Consider the following 16948-nt stretch of genomic DNA (forward strand, 5'->3'; position numbering starts at 1 on the left):
GTGCGTTGCGTGCTGCGTCGTGCGCGCGCGTGGTGCGTGCGTGCGTGCGTGCGTGCGTGCGTGCGTCGTGCGTGCGTGTGTGTGTGTTGTGTGGGGTGTGTGTGTGTGTGTGTGTGTGTGTGGTTCCCGGTGCGTGCTCGTGGGGGTGCTTTGCGGCGTGCGTGGTGCGTGCGTGTGTGTGTGTTTGTGGGGGTGTGTGGGGGTGTGTGGGGGGTTGTCGGTGTGGTGGTGTGTGTGGTGGTGTGTCGTGCGTGTGCGTGTTGTGGTTGTGTGTGTGTGTGGTGGGGGGTGGTGTGTGTGCGTGCGTGTGTGTGTGTTTCTAGCAAGGGTTCTTGATAAAAAGCCCAATTAAAGTTTACTTTTTTTTAAAAAATGTAAATGTTTAAGATGTTTAATAGGGGCATTTCGTTGTTGGTGAAACACCCAAAGACTTTTATTGGGGGTCCTTTCACAATTGCGAGTCGGATTCCACAAAATCCTTCCTTAAGGGGCCCCAAAACCCAATAAAAAATTTTAAAATTTCAAATTTGTTTTTTTTTTTTTAAAAAATTTTTTTCCTAACTTACAAACAATAGCATTAAAGAACCTTGTAGCGTTTTGTCCGTGGAAACTCAGTAGAGTAACTCAATTATCCTCACTTTTTTTTAAGAAGAAATTTTCCTGTCTCTGATAACAACTTAAGGCCATCATCAGAATGTCTGTTGCTGAGACAGAATATAATAATCAGAGATCCTCGCTTTATACAGAATAAAATTATCGCTATATCCCTGATCACAACTCTTGACCATCGGCATTCCTGGTACTTGGAACAGGGTAACGCCCAGTCTATCGCTTTTACAGGAATTAATGTTTCTGTTTCCTGGTCACAAATTTAATTTATTTACATATTATAAAGATGGTGCCCAATTCAAACAAAAATACAGGATTATTACCACTGTTTTTTATATATTGTGCTGCGGTATATATGATTTCATATAACAAAATAATTTTTAATAATCGTCTTCCCCAGAAAATTATAACAAAGGAAATAATTGATTAAATAGCGACAAATAATAAAATGTAAATCTATTGAAGTTAGGACCTTTGAATCAGAAGGTTTACTTACCATCAAAGAGTTTTTAATCCAAGCTTTTCCTTTGAAACCCTGAATGCCATATGGCAACTGGAGGGCTGCTGGGCCGGAGCGAGATAGGTATAAGCGAGGGAGAAGATTTGGGGGGTAGGAGGAGATTGCGCCCTCTTTGTTCCAGCTGGGTTTGGAGTTGGGTGGCGCGCGCAGCGTCCCTCAGGTGCCCTCGATCCGCTTCTTTAGTTGAGTGTTCTGTCAAAAGTTGCAAGACGCTAAGTCTGTTTATTTAGTGATATATATTAAAAACCTACAAACCTTTCATTTCAAAGGTAAGTGGCTGGAATTTGTCTGCAGGATGCGATGAAAATATTTAATACAGTACCGTTGCTTACGATACATTATTCGGTATTTACCATTTTTTTTCTAGAGATGGTAATGGGACTTAGGCCAAAATGTACAGATAGTTGGTTGGTCAAATCTCGCTTCGGCCATCTTGTTTTAAGCCTGCGCAATCTCTCCTAACGATTTAGGACAGTACGCGCATTTCATGTTGAGGAAGAGAATTGTCGCATTTATTCCATTTTAATGTAAAGGTAGGAGGAATTTGGCATGGATTTCAATAAAATTAATATTAACTATTTGTGAATCTAATATTCGTTAGAAATTTATTTAAATGTATATTATGATTCTTTATTTTATTTTATTTAATATGAATTGCATAATTACCATTAATAAAACAACTTAAAAAAAAAAATTTAAAAACATATTATATTTACAAGATGACTATTATTTATTGTATTTTTTACAGGCTAACATGCCTAACGTGGTACAAGAGGAAAAACAAACAAAGGATTCAGGACAGAAGATGATCTATCCATCAGCGTATTCCGCAATAAAGATATGGATCAGTATCATTAAGAGCAGCAAGCAATATAACATAGTAAAGAGGTTTTTTTTATTTTTTTTTTTTTTTATTTATTTTTTTTTTTTTTTTTTTTTTTTTTTTTTTATTTTTTTTTTTTTGTATTTTTTTTTTTTTTTATTTTTTTTTTTTTTTTTGTTTTATATTTTTTTTTTTTTTTTTATTTTTTCTTTTTTTTTATTTTTTTTTTTTTTTTTAATTTTTTTTTTTTATTTTTTTTTTTTTTATTTTTTTTTTTTTTTTTTTTTTTCTTTTTTTATTTTTTTTTTTTTTTATGGTTTTTTTTTGTTTATGTATTTTTTTTTTTTTTTTTTTTGGTTTTTATTTTTTTTAATTTTTTTTTGTTTTTTTTTTTTTTTTTTTTTTTTTTTTTAATTTTTTTTCTTTTTTTTTTTTTACTTTTTTTTTTTTTTTTATTAAGTTTTTTTATTTATTTATGTTTTTTTTTTTTTTTTTTTATTTTTTTGTTTATTTTGTTTTTTTTTTGTTTATTTTTTTATTTTTTTTTTTTATTTTTTTTTTTTTTTTTTATTTTTTTAATTTTTTTTTTTATTTTTATGTTATTTAAATTTTATTTTTTTTTTTGTTTTTTTTTTTTTTTTTTTTTTTTTTTTTTTTTTTTTTTTTTTTTGTTTTCTTTCTTTTTATTTTTTATCTTATTTTTTTTTTATTATTTAAAAATACCAGAGTCTTACATTAAGGACTTCGAATGAAATGAAGAAAGACTTTTGCAAAACGGGAATATTGGGTCCAGGATGGGCCAAAGAGGATTGGAATAGCCGAGAAAAAATTGGGCTTTGGCAGACATAATAAAAACTTCCAAATCTTGTAGGGTTTTGCACCTACACAAAAGAATGTGTTAGATAGTTAGCTTACTAATTTAGCAAGAAACATTGGGTAGTAAACCAACTCACCTTCAACTACAGACCATAAAACCGCTGGAAAAGTTTGGTTTTCGTTTCATTCATGCGGCGAAATCCTAATTTTACCGCAGTGTGAAGAAAGCTCAATGGCTATTTAGTAGAGGCAAAGAACCGAAGGAATTGATGAATAGTGGAAGAAGTAAAAAAAGTTATTTCAATCTTCTCACTTCCACCTTAAAAGAAAACCAACCTTTTAGAATAAGCCCAAACTGTAATTTGGAACTTGCGACGAAATAGGGGTGGCTAGCTTAATTAATGAGCCGCTGTGAAAATAAAGTTATTGGCCAAAATGGAAGCTCAAAGACGTTCTACGACGTTAACAAGATGCTTTGAAAAGGGAGGAAAAGAAACTGTAACTATTATGGCCTGCTGCTTGCAATGCAGAGGGGACAGTTCCTACCACCTTTTTGTAATTTTTAAGGGAGTTTACGCATAAAACCCACAATATATACAAAGGATGCTCCCGCCGCCTCCCAACCTGGAACTGTTTTAAAAATGATGAAGAGAGAAAGCTGCAGTACATAAATAGTGAAACATTGTTCATGGAATGGATTTTCTGAACATCTTCATGCCCAAGGAAAGTCTCGGCCGGAAAGCATTTGCTAATTTTCACAGTATTGAGCCATGCCTCACAACACATGGAAATCTGTCCCAATATGTTGCAAAAGGCTTAACTTATGAATAATGCGACAATCATCTATCCTTAATGTCTGGCACTAGTCATAACTACACAACTTACCTACAAACCCCTAGATCGATTGTGTAGTATTCAAGCCTTTGAAATACTTTATTTTAAAAAGATGCTTGTAGACAAATTAGTCACAAGATCTCGTTGTGGTAACTGGCAATAAATTTCAAGGGAACATTTTGGCCATCTATTGGAATTATCTCTTGGCCTCGTGCTGCCACTGTTTCAAACATTGGGGAAGTTGCTTGGCGTTTCGTGCCACAGGAATCCATCCTCTAAATATTGATGTGATACCAGACTATGCATATCTTTTTACATTGTGACCAAGATGCTAAACCAGATTGTTCCTGATCCCACAACACTCAAACCAACCTTGACATCAGTTAATAATCCAGAGTATCTGAAAAACACTGAAACCACCTATTTCAATTCCAATCATCTCAATCAAATCATTTAATCCTCTCCAATCTGTCAAACCATCAACCTCAAGACAATGTTCAGGCCGCATCTGTAGAAAACTCCAACAAAAGTTTTACAAAAACTTTCAACCCGATTCCCTAAAAGTTTTGGAGCCTTCAAAATCAAAAAGGAAGCAAAGTGCCCATGAATGTTACAGATCCAAATAACAAAACAAAATCAAGATAAAAAAAGAGTTAGCATCAGAACAAGAAAAAGCGACCAGATGAAAATAAGAAACCTGCATGGAAAGAAGAACAACCAAAAATCTTGCAAGATACAAAAAAAAGGACTTAAAACAAAGAAACGGTTGATGTCTTGAGCAATCTTCTACATCTGAGGAAGATGACGCAGACATTGAACTTCTTCGCGATCATGTCAGCGATAATGAAGATGATGATGGAGGTGTACAGAGTGTCTTGAACTATATCAGGAGACTACTTCGACATCTGACTGGATCACGTGCATGGTCTGTGGGAAGATTGGATGCACGAGAGCTGTACAATTTATGAAGGAAAGTGCATTGACTGTGGGACGCCGTGAAAAAACGTCAAAAGAAATATGATTTTAATGCTCTATTATGTAATAATGTTTTTAAAATGTGCCCAAGTTAAAATGTTTTAATTTTTCAATTTCTTACATCAAGTTTGAAGGTTTCATTAGTTTACATTAATTAAATATGTTTAAAGTGTGAATTGCAGTAGTTATTCCCATAAACAATCTCTCCTACCCATGTGCGCAAAACTCACCACTACCCTACGAAGGAGAGAATTGCGCAAAAACACATTTTTAACGATTTTTTTTATTATTTCGTTATTAACATAATATAAATTCTGGAAAAATTACAGAGAATAGACAACCATACAATTTAAATATAACACTAAAAAAATTTGTATATTTCAACTAAAAATTTTCGTTTTATTTTAGATATTTTGAATTGTGCGCAATCTCTCCTTCGCTTTTTACCTTAGTATAAAACTGGAATTATCTAACTTTTCCCTTTTGATCAAGCTTAACTGGAAAGTCAGCCTTTTACACGTCCTTGTGAGTGTAATGAACATAGTATAAAATGAGACAACTGGATTCTTGTAGAAATTAAGTATCTTGCAAAATCTACCGTCTTCATACGAAACCTTTCTCGACATATCATACATTCAGGTTTTTTATTAAATTGGGTTTCATATCAGAGTTTAAACCATGAACTACACCACACAAAGTCACCATAAAGTTGTGTTGTGTGTGTTTGGATAGTTAGGCTATATTTTTTAAATGCCACATGTTCAAATCACGTTTGGTTGTATAGGGTTTGTTTGTAAATATATTTACTCTGCTAATTTTTCGTTACCATCATGATTACCCTATGTAAAATATTCACTAACGCTCAGCCACATACCATAGAGTAACATGCATCATCATCGAATTCAGTATATAAATGAAGCTTCTTGCACAGTGAAGTCTCTAAGTCAGTTCGATGCATGAGGACAGACAGACAGACAGACAGACAGAAATAACGTTTTTCCAGCCCTACAATTAGCAGGTTTCACTAAAACTCACACGGTAAAAATGTATAAGAATTAGTGTTTTACAAAATGTGTTGTCCATTGAATTTCGTAATTATTAATATTTTACATTAACCTATTCTCAAGAATAAAATAACAAGAGTTTAAACATTATAAAATTATTTAAAAAAGTTTACTCAAAAGTTTCAGTTGGAAAAGTTATTTTTATTCACACGTATTTAATGAGAATAATGGATTCAATAGATTTTTGGTTAGAAAGACATTTTGAATTTTAAAATCACAGCCCTCTAAGGAGAAAAACAGTTTATAAATACTCCGGGAGTGTTTACGGCATTTGATTTAGAAAATTTTGTAATGAGGCCAAAATAAATAAGGGTGAAGACAAAACGTAAAATTTGTAAATAATATACATGGTAATATATCGCATTAAGGAGTGACAAATGTTTTTATTTATTTATTACTTAAGAAAATTATATTTTTAAATATTCAATATACTATTTTACATTTTGTCATCGACTCACAATTATATATTACGAACTTAAAAAGTGTAAAACATGAATAGTTATGGTTTCGCACATTTACCATCGTTATACGTTACAAAATGTACATCGCAACGTTTCGAAAATTTAAATCCATCCTCTTCGTCAGGTGAAATGATAATTTTTTTTCTTTACCTACCTTTTGTAGTGTCACCTCATTGCCGCACGTTCAAATTATGTTGTACTAATTATGTTTTCACCTGACAAAGAGGATAGATTTCAATCCTCGAAACGTTGTGTAATACATTTTGTAACGTCTAACGATGACAAATGTCCGTTAAGCAAAGAAATGGTTATTTAACAAAGAAAAGGGAACCCGCAATTTAGATCCCTAATTGTTGGCCCTAGTGTGTAACAATGATCCTGTTTAAGACTGATCACCGGCCTCTCACAAGTCTAGACTTGTCCAGTGAACTGTTGGCAGGACCAAGGATCCCGACAATACTTGCTTACACTTCACCATCCAACTCGGACTCCTGAATCGTCATTAAGGATTAAGGAGACAAAGCCTCAACTCTCACGGAATGTAGTTTGAGTTTGTTTCTTGCTTAACTTGTTTGGAAAGTGAAATATAACCCTTCCAAAGTTGTATTCCACTTTCAATTATGGGCCAAAAGGTTTATTGTTAACTTAAAATTGACTTATAAAAAATGTGATGTTAAATTCAATGTGAAAGTTTAACAAATTCCACACACTAGTTAAATATTTAATAGTTAAGGATTTTTCCGGTTAAAAATATCGTACAACTAATGTTCAAAGGACTCTTACAAACCGTTCAGAGAGTACACTAAAACAAAATAACTTATGACTGGTATTTGAATATTATTCTTCAGTTATACACTAACTCCTTTTGATCGGGTATAAGGTATTTTATCAACGTTGGATATGCGGGGGTAGGCCTGTCGGATCAAAAAACGTGTATTTTTATTTGGATCTACCTGTTTTCCGCGGCTTCGCACACTTTTCGTAAGCTTTGCCCCTGTATGAGCACTTCTGGTTCAAGTAAATTATGGTTGTAGAGTTTAACTTGTTGCCACGATCAAGACAATATGCCAACAGTGTATGTGTATAGCCACTGTACACGTACATGTACTTTATTATAAAGTGGTCTAAGGTTTAAAATCAACCAGAAATTTATTTTAAAGAAAAATATACGTCAAAAGTTAGCGCCTTCAAATAGTGTTTGGCTATTTACATAGCTACATAACTTTTTCGCAATTGCAGTTTATAATGTACAGGCGCTCTGATAACTTTTATATTTTGCAGCGTCGCCTGGTGGTGAGTACATCAATGGGTATGGCGTATCGTGTAAACCTTCTACATAGAAAAATACATATACATACACATTTGCATAATGATCGGTCAAATAGTTTCTAAGTCTATAAAGGACATACAAACAACAACACACACACAACACACACACACACACACACACACACACACACACACACACACACACACACACACACCACACACACACACACACATATATATATATATATTTCGGAAAGGGAACGGGTTTACATTGAAGTCAACCAAAAGAACACAAAAAACTAACGGTGTCGACCTCTCAATGAATTTCCTGGGCCCTGTTGCTCCCTTGAACTTGCATTTATTTTTAGCAAAAATCTATACTTTTAAATTAAGAAATTATTATCATGAACTTATTTGGAATACTTTGTTTTGACCTGCAGTTTCCGGTTAGGCATTATGATGAGCAAAAGTTATTAGAGAAGCAAACTCAAACAAAATATATAAATTTATATTTTTGTTGGCCGTAAACTAAAATATACGGAACTTTTATTTTTGTATATTTTAATAGGTTTTTTTTATTTTTTTCTAATTGAAATAGTTCTAAATTGTACCGTTGCTTTAGATTGGTAACACACACATTTTTTAAATTTATATCTTTTATTTTTACAAGTTGAGCTAAAATTACCAAAAAATTCCATATCAGCCCTTAAACCTTTTCAGGGATGTAAAAATTGTAGATTAGCGAGAGAAGCCATTCCAAGGGATGTATTGATAACCCTGAGACCCGAGAACAGTTTATGAGTAGCAACTACACCAACATATTGTATTTAATAGTAGACCAGGATTAGTAGTAGTACATGAATTTTAAGTAGTAATAATTGCAAATGAACTCGTACTATCAAAAAGAAAATAAACACTTATCACCGGAAAGAAAAACGACACGGCATAAAAATAACTCACTATTCACAAAACCCACAAACTACGTCAGTATAATCAGCTAGCTACTCACAGTCTTGCAACACAAGAACATAAAAGCATGTTCTTTGCCTTATTTTCAAATACCAAGGTTAAACCAAATTTGAAATAAGTTTGATTAATAAATTGATACATTAGAGTAATAATAACTGTATTCAACAATAAAGCCGTATTGAGGTCAAATATCCGATCAGTCACGCTGTCGCCATAAAGGAGACATTCGAGTGCAAACATTGTAGTAAAAATCTTATTGTCCATTTGCAGTTGCAATAAACAATAAAGTTGCGAGAAATCCATCTTTAGCTTCGCTAGAAGAAACGACTTCTTCGAGATTCAACCTAAAACGTAATTTTTTGTTTGAAATGTATTAAGATCAGTGTATGATTTTAAAGAATACTATAATAATGATTTAATATAAATTGGAACATATCCTCTTTTTCATATACAAAAAATTTAGTTACGATTAATCAAGGAGTTATTGAGTTACTGTGAGTTATTTGTGATGAACTCGTCAAAATCACAAGCAAAAACTTGTTCAACTTGAACGTAAAAAGTTCAAGGAAACTGAGTTCTAATCCTCGAAGCGTAATGTTGCTATAGTATGAAGGTTTGATTCAATTTAAATGGTGAGCTTAGCTCCAGTTCAGCTTCCTCTTAATGCGGCATCTAGAATCTGACGCCGTCATAGACTTAACTCCTGGAATCTGGAGTCATGTTCGTCTGAAGAGATAAAAAAAGTCGACGACGAAGAAGCTCAAAACGAACTCTTTCATCGTTTTCAACATCAGAAACATTTAGACTTCAAAATATAGGGCAATCTAGGTGATGAGGTATTCTCATTCTCTCATCAGGTACACAATTTGGTGAACTTCAGTGTTTCTGACCGATCTCTAAGCACGGTGGAGCAAACAAGTTTTCAACATATAACGTAGCCATGGTTGGAAGGGATGTGAATTTCGATGGGAATTTTTGTTATTTATAACAATATTAAATGTCTAAATATTCAGGGAAATTGTAAACCAACCTTCATATTATAGTATTAGGAATCATAGGCTCGTTGCAGCTTCACCTATGTTGCAGATCCAACTATTTATGATTGACAGGAACCTTTACTCTGATCTAAAATCCATAGATAATTATTCATTAGAGTTGATAATCATCACTTCCGCACCTTAACTGTCTTCAATGCACCAAGCCCATAATCATAATTGAGGTTGCGTGGTAGAGAGGGCTTGATAGCCCTTACTCCGTTGCTTTAATAAAGGCATTTTTCATTCATTCATGTTTTACATTATTGATATGTTTGCACTCATAATATATGAGTGCAAAAATGGATATTATCGAGCACTTATGTTTAGAGTTTGTTTTTGACGACGGATGGATTACTAAGGATTTTTCAGCCTTTTTTTCTTTTTTAAGTGATACAATAAATCAGTAACACGTTTCAAGACCTGCAATCTGATTTCTTCCTCAGCTGAAAAACTAACTTAGCACAACACATAACTTAGATTGTAGTTTTCATTAATTAAATGCTGTCATTGAATTACGTCACTTGCAAGCCAGATTACATATATACAACCTGTTTATATATATATATATATATATATATTATATATATATATACACATGACAGGTTATAATAATGAATTTAATTTTATATTAACTACATAACGATGGAGTGTACCTACAGTGTTTTTATATTCAACTATCGAATGCATTGTTACCACGATGTTTAAGTACTGAATCACGTGAATGTTTCCTTTTGATAGTTTATTACCTCCATATTATATCTATAAGGGTTTAAATTATAGTTAATAACTTGGTAGTTAATCTTTTAACACAAAAAGGTGAAATCGTGCGCAACAAAATCTATTACACATAACACCTAAAACAACAAATAAAATAATTGATGACGCCATGCAATATTGCAATTGTTTTACGCAATAAAGAATATTATTATTATTATTATTATATGTTCCCCAAAAATTGGAGTCAGCTTTAAAAATTGAGTAATATCGTCTTCAAGTATAAATTTCTGTTTCCTCGAATTTTACCTCTTTTACTTTTTAGTTCCTTCATTTTGTTATAGATTTGTGAGGTCGGTTTATTTTTTATTTTAATATTTGGATTATTTTTCAATGTCTTCGTTTGACATTTTTTATTTTCAAATAGCAGAGAAAATTAAAGCTTTGTATACTTGCGCGAGGCAATTTCCTTTGCATACTTGCGCGAGGCCAAATTTCCTTTGCATACTTGCGCGAGGCAATTTCCTTTGCATACTTACGTAAGGAAATTACATTGCATACTTGCGTGAGGCAATTTCCTTTGCATACTTACGTAAAGGAATTTCCTTTGCATACTTGCGCGAGGCAATTTCCTTTGCATACTTACGTAAGGAAATTACCTTTGCATACATGCGAGAGGCAATTTCCTTTGCATACTTACGTAAAGGAAATTTACATTTGCATACTTGCGCGAGGCAATTTCCTTTGCATACTTACGTAAGGAAATTTACTTTGCATACATGCGAGAGGCAATTTCCTTTGCATACTTACGTAAGGAAATTTCCTTTGCATACTTGCGAGAGGCAATTTCCTTTGCATACTTCCGTAAGGAAATTTACATTGCAACTTGCGCGAGGCAATTTCCTTTTACTTACCGTAAGGAATTTACTTTGCATTATGCGAGAGGCAAATTTCCTTTGCATATACGTAGGAAATTTACATTGCCATACTTGTAGGCAATTTCCTTTGCATACTTACGTAAGAAATTTACATTGCATACTTGCGCGGAGCAATTTCCTTGCATACTTACGTAAGAATTTACTTTTCATACATGTGAGAGGCAAATTTCCTTGGCATATTTACACTTTGCATACATGCGAGAGGCAATTTCCTTTGCTTATTTACGTAAGGAAATTTACATTGCATACTTGCGCGAGCATTTCCTTTGCATACTTACGTAAGGAATTTTACTTTGCATACATGCGAGAACTGCATACTTTCGTAAGGATTTTCATTGCCATACTTGCGCGGAGCAATTTCCTTTGCATACTTACGTAAGGAAATTTACATTGCATACTTGCGCGAGGCAATTTCCTTTGCATACTTACGTAAGGAATTTACTTTGCATACATGCGAGAGGCAAGCACGTAAGGAAATTTACTTTGCATACATGCGAAGGCAATTTCCTTTGCATACTTACAATTTACATTGCCATACTTGCGCGAAGGCAATTTCCTTTGCATACTGCGCGTGCATACTTGCGGTAAGGAAATTTACTTTGCATACATGCGAGAGCTATTTCTTTTGCATACTTACTAAGGAAATTTACTTTGCATACTTGCGCGAGGCACTTTGCTTGCATTGCATACTTGCGAGGCAATTTCCTTTTAACGTAAGGAAATTTACTTTGCATACTTAGAGGCGCATACTTGAAGTGCGTAAGGCAATCAAATTAATTACCGGAACATTATACAACGCATGGGTCAATTTTATACCTATCTCTTGTTAAAATGTTTGTTCATACACACACACAATTATATATTTCGAAATTTGCAAACGTACCTACACCCATTCATTCACTAATCTTTTCATTGCCTAGCGATGAATTTAGTCAGTCTTTTTAATTGGTGGTATCTCAATCATAAGCAAAAAACCCACTTAAACAGCGTTCCAAGCGAGTTTTTAAACACCTTGAGCCGTGTCAAATGAAACACATGGATGAAGGTAAAGGAGGCGTTCATAAACCACCGTTTCTGTGTCTACCAGTTCGGTAGTTATCTCTGCCTCTAGTCTCATACACATGTATGTCTCGGCCATTCGTCATGGCACGTTTAGACATACAAAACAGAGTTTTCTCCAAGATGTAGAGCAGCGTCAACAGTTGCAAATTTTTGAAGGCTTCCTTATAAGCTTTTCCTAGCTACGTTCTTGCACTAAATTTTGATTTCATACGGTTACTAATCTGTTAAAATGGTAATTACTAAGATAATCATAACAACAGTCACATAGCTATTGTCACACTACGTAGCATAATAAGGGCACCAATAGTAACAGCCTAATCCTATTGCGGTGCGGCATTGCAGCCATCGCGGTATGCCATTATTAATTGTTAGTACTGTATTGAATGCACTGTACGGTATTATAGAGAACCTAATACATAGAATGAAATATAGTAGAATATTATAAGTGTCCAAATCATACATCATCAATGTGTGTATGACAACCATTTATTCGTAGTACACACATTTTTAACAGTTACATTGCCTTATAGTGTCACAAGTTTACATTTCTATGCACGTAGTTGTCTACGTAATCGCGTGTTCTAGCCCCTGTCAACTTGTTTAAAAATAAATAATACGACTATTATGCAGGAAACCTAGGAATAATAAGCTCAAAACCGATACAATGCTCGCCAGCGCAAGCAGTTTCATATAAAATTTTGTATACTAACTTTGGCCATCTTTGAAACAATCCTGCAGAAAAGACTTAAGGTTAGGATATCAAAATGTATGTATGAAAAATGACAATTAGTAATATTATCATCAAAAGTCTGGGTAGTCTCTTGTCGCCCATTGAAAGTCTAAGGAGAGTCCTCACAACCAACCAAAGTCAGAGGAGTTTGACCCTCATCCATTGAGGCTAGTCCTTATCCATCAAGAGCCTAAGAAAATATCTCTCAACCATCTAAGAGAAGATTCCTTATCCCTTAGGAGGAAACTGTGTGTCCCTTACCCGTCCTAAATCTGAGGAGTTGTCCCTTGTACATCCAAAATCTGAGGAGGCTCTCCCTCACACTTCCAAAGTCTAAAAAGGCTGACCCTCGCCTATTAAATTCTGAAGAAGCTGTCCCTGACACATCCAAAAGTCTGAGGAAACTGTCCCTTACATATGCAAAGTCTGAAGGGGCTATTTCTTATCCATCCAAAAGTTAAGGAGACTATCTGTCCGTAACCCATCCAAACTCTGAAGAGGCGTCCTTTATACGTCCAAGGTTCTCCCTCACACATCCAACGTCAGAGAACGTTGACCCTCGCCTATTTTAAGTCTGAGGAGGCTGACCCTTACCCATTAAAGTCTGATGAGATTGTGCCCCACGTATCCAAAATCTGGTGAGGCTGTCTGTCCCTCACCCACCCAAAGTCATTTTTGAAACTGAAACTCTTATTCGGTACGGGGAAAGTCCGTCCCATTTCTGGTAAATTCCTCTGTCTTTCATTCACTTTATACTTTGACATTTCCTTTACTTTTCAATTGTGTTCTACTTTTATATTTCATTATATCTTCATAGTATGCATACATAATTTCACAACTACTTTTAGTGCTCAGGTCCTAAAAAATTCGAGAGAGAATCATAATTGTGCACTTAAGTTCACTCTTTCAGAGAGAAGACTTTAATGATGGAGCTCGATATTGTAATAGGCTACTAGTCAACAAGCATAGGATAAGCAGTTCATGCATTTTTTACATTGATTACACAAGTCTTTGTATCTAATAAATGACATTATCTCAATATCTTATATACACTTGGTACTTCTGTTAGTACAAATGACGTATGTACATAAAGTAGCTTCCATGGCCCAGTAGTTACCACTGACAGTTATTTTACGTGTTGCAAAATCAATAGACAATCATTGCTCCATTTTCTTGCACAAACTCGTGCATCTGTTATAAAGGATAACAGGATTAGGCCATTTGCCATCGCTATTACAGTAGAAACACGGCTTTACGCGTTTGTGCAATTGTAACACTACACTATTACAAATGTCCATATAAGCCTGTTATCTATTCATACCATTCGTAGTAAATAATAAGCCTCAAAACACAACATTGGTCATTTTTGTTTTTCCGAGTTTCCATGGCTTAATTTCAATGTTGAAAATACTCTATTTAAATTAATTTTAAATTAAATACATTGAAGGAGTATGCAACCACCTGTCGTGTTGTCTTCGCCAAGGTTTCAAGTCTGTAGTTCATTTCTCCCTCGTATATCCTGTGGACAGACAGACAGACAGACGATAATGCTTAAAATACATTTTTACAATCCCCTGCAGACAAAAGAGAAGTTGTCAGCCTACTGAGTGATATGCCCCAATGGCGCTCATATAGATTCCATAGTTGCACCGAGAACGTAGCCAGGAAATATTTGGGGGGGAACGGTCCAGTCAACTGGTATATTCCCGTAGTGGACAGAGAGTAAGGCCCCATTTTGTCCCTTAAAAAGTTCTTGACCCGTTTCTTTTTTGAGAAAGATCTTTCAGCAGTACATGTCAGTAATACTGAATTATTTAAATAATAATAATCGTTTACTAAAACAGTAATGTTAAAAAATTCAAAATTTAGGGGGAGGTTCGGACCCCATTAACCCCTCTCTGGCTTCGTCCTTGCTTTCAGGATTTTTAAACAAATTCATTAATATGTAGACTTAATTTAGAATGAAGTTTAATATAAGTTATTATTCAAATTACTTTATTAAATAATAATAATCGTTTACTAAAGAAACTTGTCCCCTAAAGAAGTAATGAAAATTTGGGAGGGGGGTCCGTACCCTTTGTATCCCCTCGCTGGCTTCGTCCTTAAGTTGAACATGCACAATAATATAAATAACTCATACTTTTCTACAGAAATCCTTAGCCTAGTAGAAATTAAGCCTACAGTTAAATCTTTCTAACAAATCTTGCCATATAATTCATTCACTTTCTGTTCATAAGTTGAATTTCATAGTACAAATGATACAAGTCTACTACGCAAAGTCGCCAAAAGTTTATTTTGCATGTGTTCAAGATGAAGGGACCAGGATTTTCCTCAAGAAATCATCAAAACTGTGTTTAAAGGTCTGCAATATTATCCACTTGAGGGAGGGATCAGTTTGCAGATCTAGAAACGTAGTCTTACTGATTTATTCTATCATTGAAGGATGGCAAACATTTCCGGAAAATTCTGTTCCCTTCATATTCCTCCCATCATTTGCAACAAACTTTACACAAAGAATTGTGCAAGAGATTAGTTAGTCTACAAAAATGTTAATAGGGCACCTTTTAAAATATCATATAATATTGTACTCAGTTATTTACAAATGTATTTCTTCTGTGATTTTCTCGTTTTTATCATGGTAACCCATTAGACCAATGTAATAATATTAGGGAATGCTCATCCTAATCCCATGGAGTGACATGCACCATCATCAAACTCGCTGTTAGTCTTATAGAAATGAAGCTTCGTGAAAATGTTCAAGTCTATATGTCAGCTCATTTTCGATATATCGTGGGGAAAGACAGACAGACAGACAGAAAGAAATTAAATTTTGCAGCCCCTCGAGTCAGGCTTTGCTAACGCTCTGCCGATAAAAATGCCACTGGTATTTTTCTTTATTAAACTTAATTTGTGTTCGGTTCTATTGTGCATTTAAAGTAAACAACTTGAAATTAAAATCAAGTTTGTCGCAGAAACTTGAACAAATGACTGACACTAGCTTAATGGGAAACCAACATGTTCTGATTGAATTTTTCTTGATATTATTTTGAAGTACTCTTACTCCCTATTTTTAAAATCTAAATTTCACGATTATCCTATGTCGATGTACAGGGTATCCAGAAATTAATCTATCAAACTCCGCCATATGATCTGTCAAAATCAATATTCAAACTCAAATAACTCAAAAAGGGGTAGTTTTATAAAAACACATTGTTACAGTAGTAAAGTATGCGATACGTTTACAAAAGCATGTTAATAGTGTACCAAATTTATTTCAAACAACGAATAAATTAATAATGGAGTAATAAAAATGTCACTGAAGCCTTCCCTCTTAAAACTTACTAAACGGGTTCTTAAATGTTATTTATCAGCTGATTCTTAAGTTTAATAGCTGAATTTACCAGTGCAGTATCAATTTTATTTAATAAATAGTGGTGCAGGTTATAATACAAATATATAAAAATATAAAGTAAAATCCGTCAAAACAACATGCCACACAAATTGTATGGCAACTATTCAAAATTACGACCTTGTTCTTCGTCAAATCTATTAGACTCTTGAATCAGAGCACCGGCCTCCAAAATTCTGGCAACTGCTTCAATATTTTCCCAAATTTAAAAATAATTGGCGTCAGACCTGATAATCGTGGAGGCCGCGCACAATCAGTAGATAGGGACAGAGAGGCCTCCTTCTTGCCGACATTTCTTCATTTTGGGAGGCAGAAAACGAGATCCGATCGTTATAATGACATGTAACTTTCATAGTAAGTCTAATAAAGACTTTCTTTCTAATAATGCAACTTATATAAGTCCCCGGTAAGAAACACTCTTCCAAACTCAGTGGCCCCTGAATAATACTTGAAGAGGCTTATGTGGCAGTAGTTCAGACAAGATATCTACAGGGGAAACGATATACGTTTAAAAAAACATTTTGCCAATTTTCTCGGTAGTAGGCTCTCTTAGGCCTACACAAGGTTGTTGCTCATACTAAATATTCCTTTAAGAGTAAAGTTTGCTCAACAAGTGAAAAGAACTGTTTGAGAAAATCGTGTGTATCGTTGTCTTTATCTTGAAACCAACTGTATACCGCCCTTTTAGGACAGTCCTCAACTTGTAGGGCTTTCACTT

At 34.2% G+C, this 16948-nt stretch overlaps 1 protein-coding gene across 1 annotated transcript in view; it reads left to right on the plus strand.

Moving 5' to 3' along the window:
* The window catches only part of LOC124367379 (ras-related protein Rab-37), a 275711-nt gene that overhangs the window by 191343 nt on the left and 67420 nt on the right, over positions 1 to 16948 (plus strand). The window lies entirely within an intron of this gene.

This window comes from Homalodisca vitripennis, chromosome 8 (assembly GCF_021130785.1).
Source record: "Homalodisca vitripennis isolate AUS2020 chromosome 8, UT_GWSS_2.1, whole genome shotgun sequence".
Lineage (NCBI taxonomy): Eukaryota > Metazoa > Arthropoda > Insecta > Hemiptera > Cicadellidae > Homalodisca > Homalodisca vitripennis.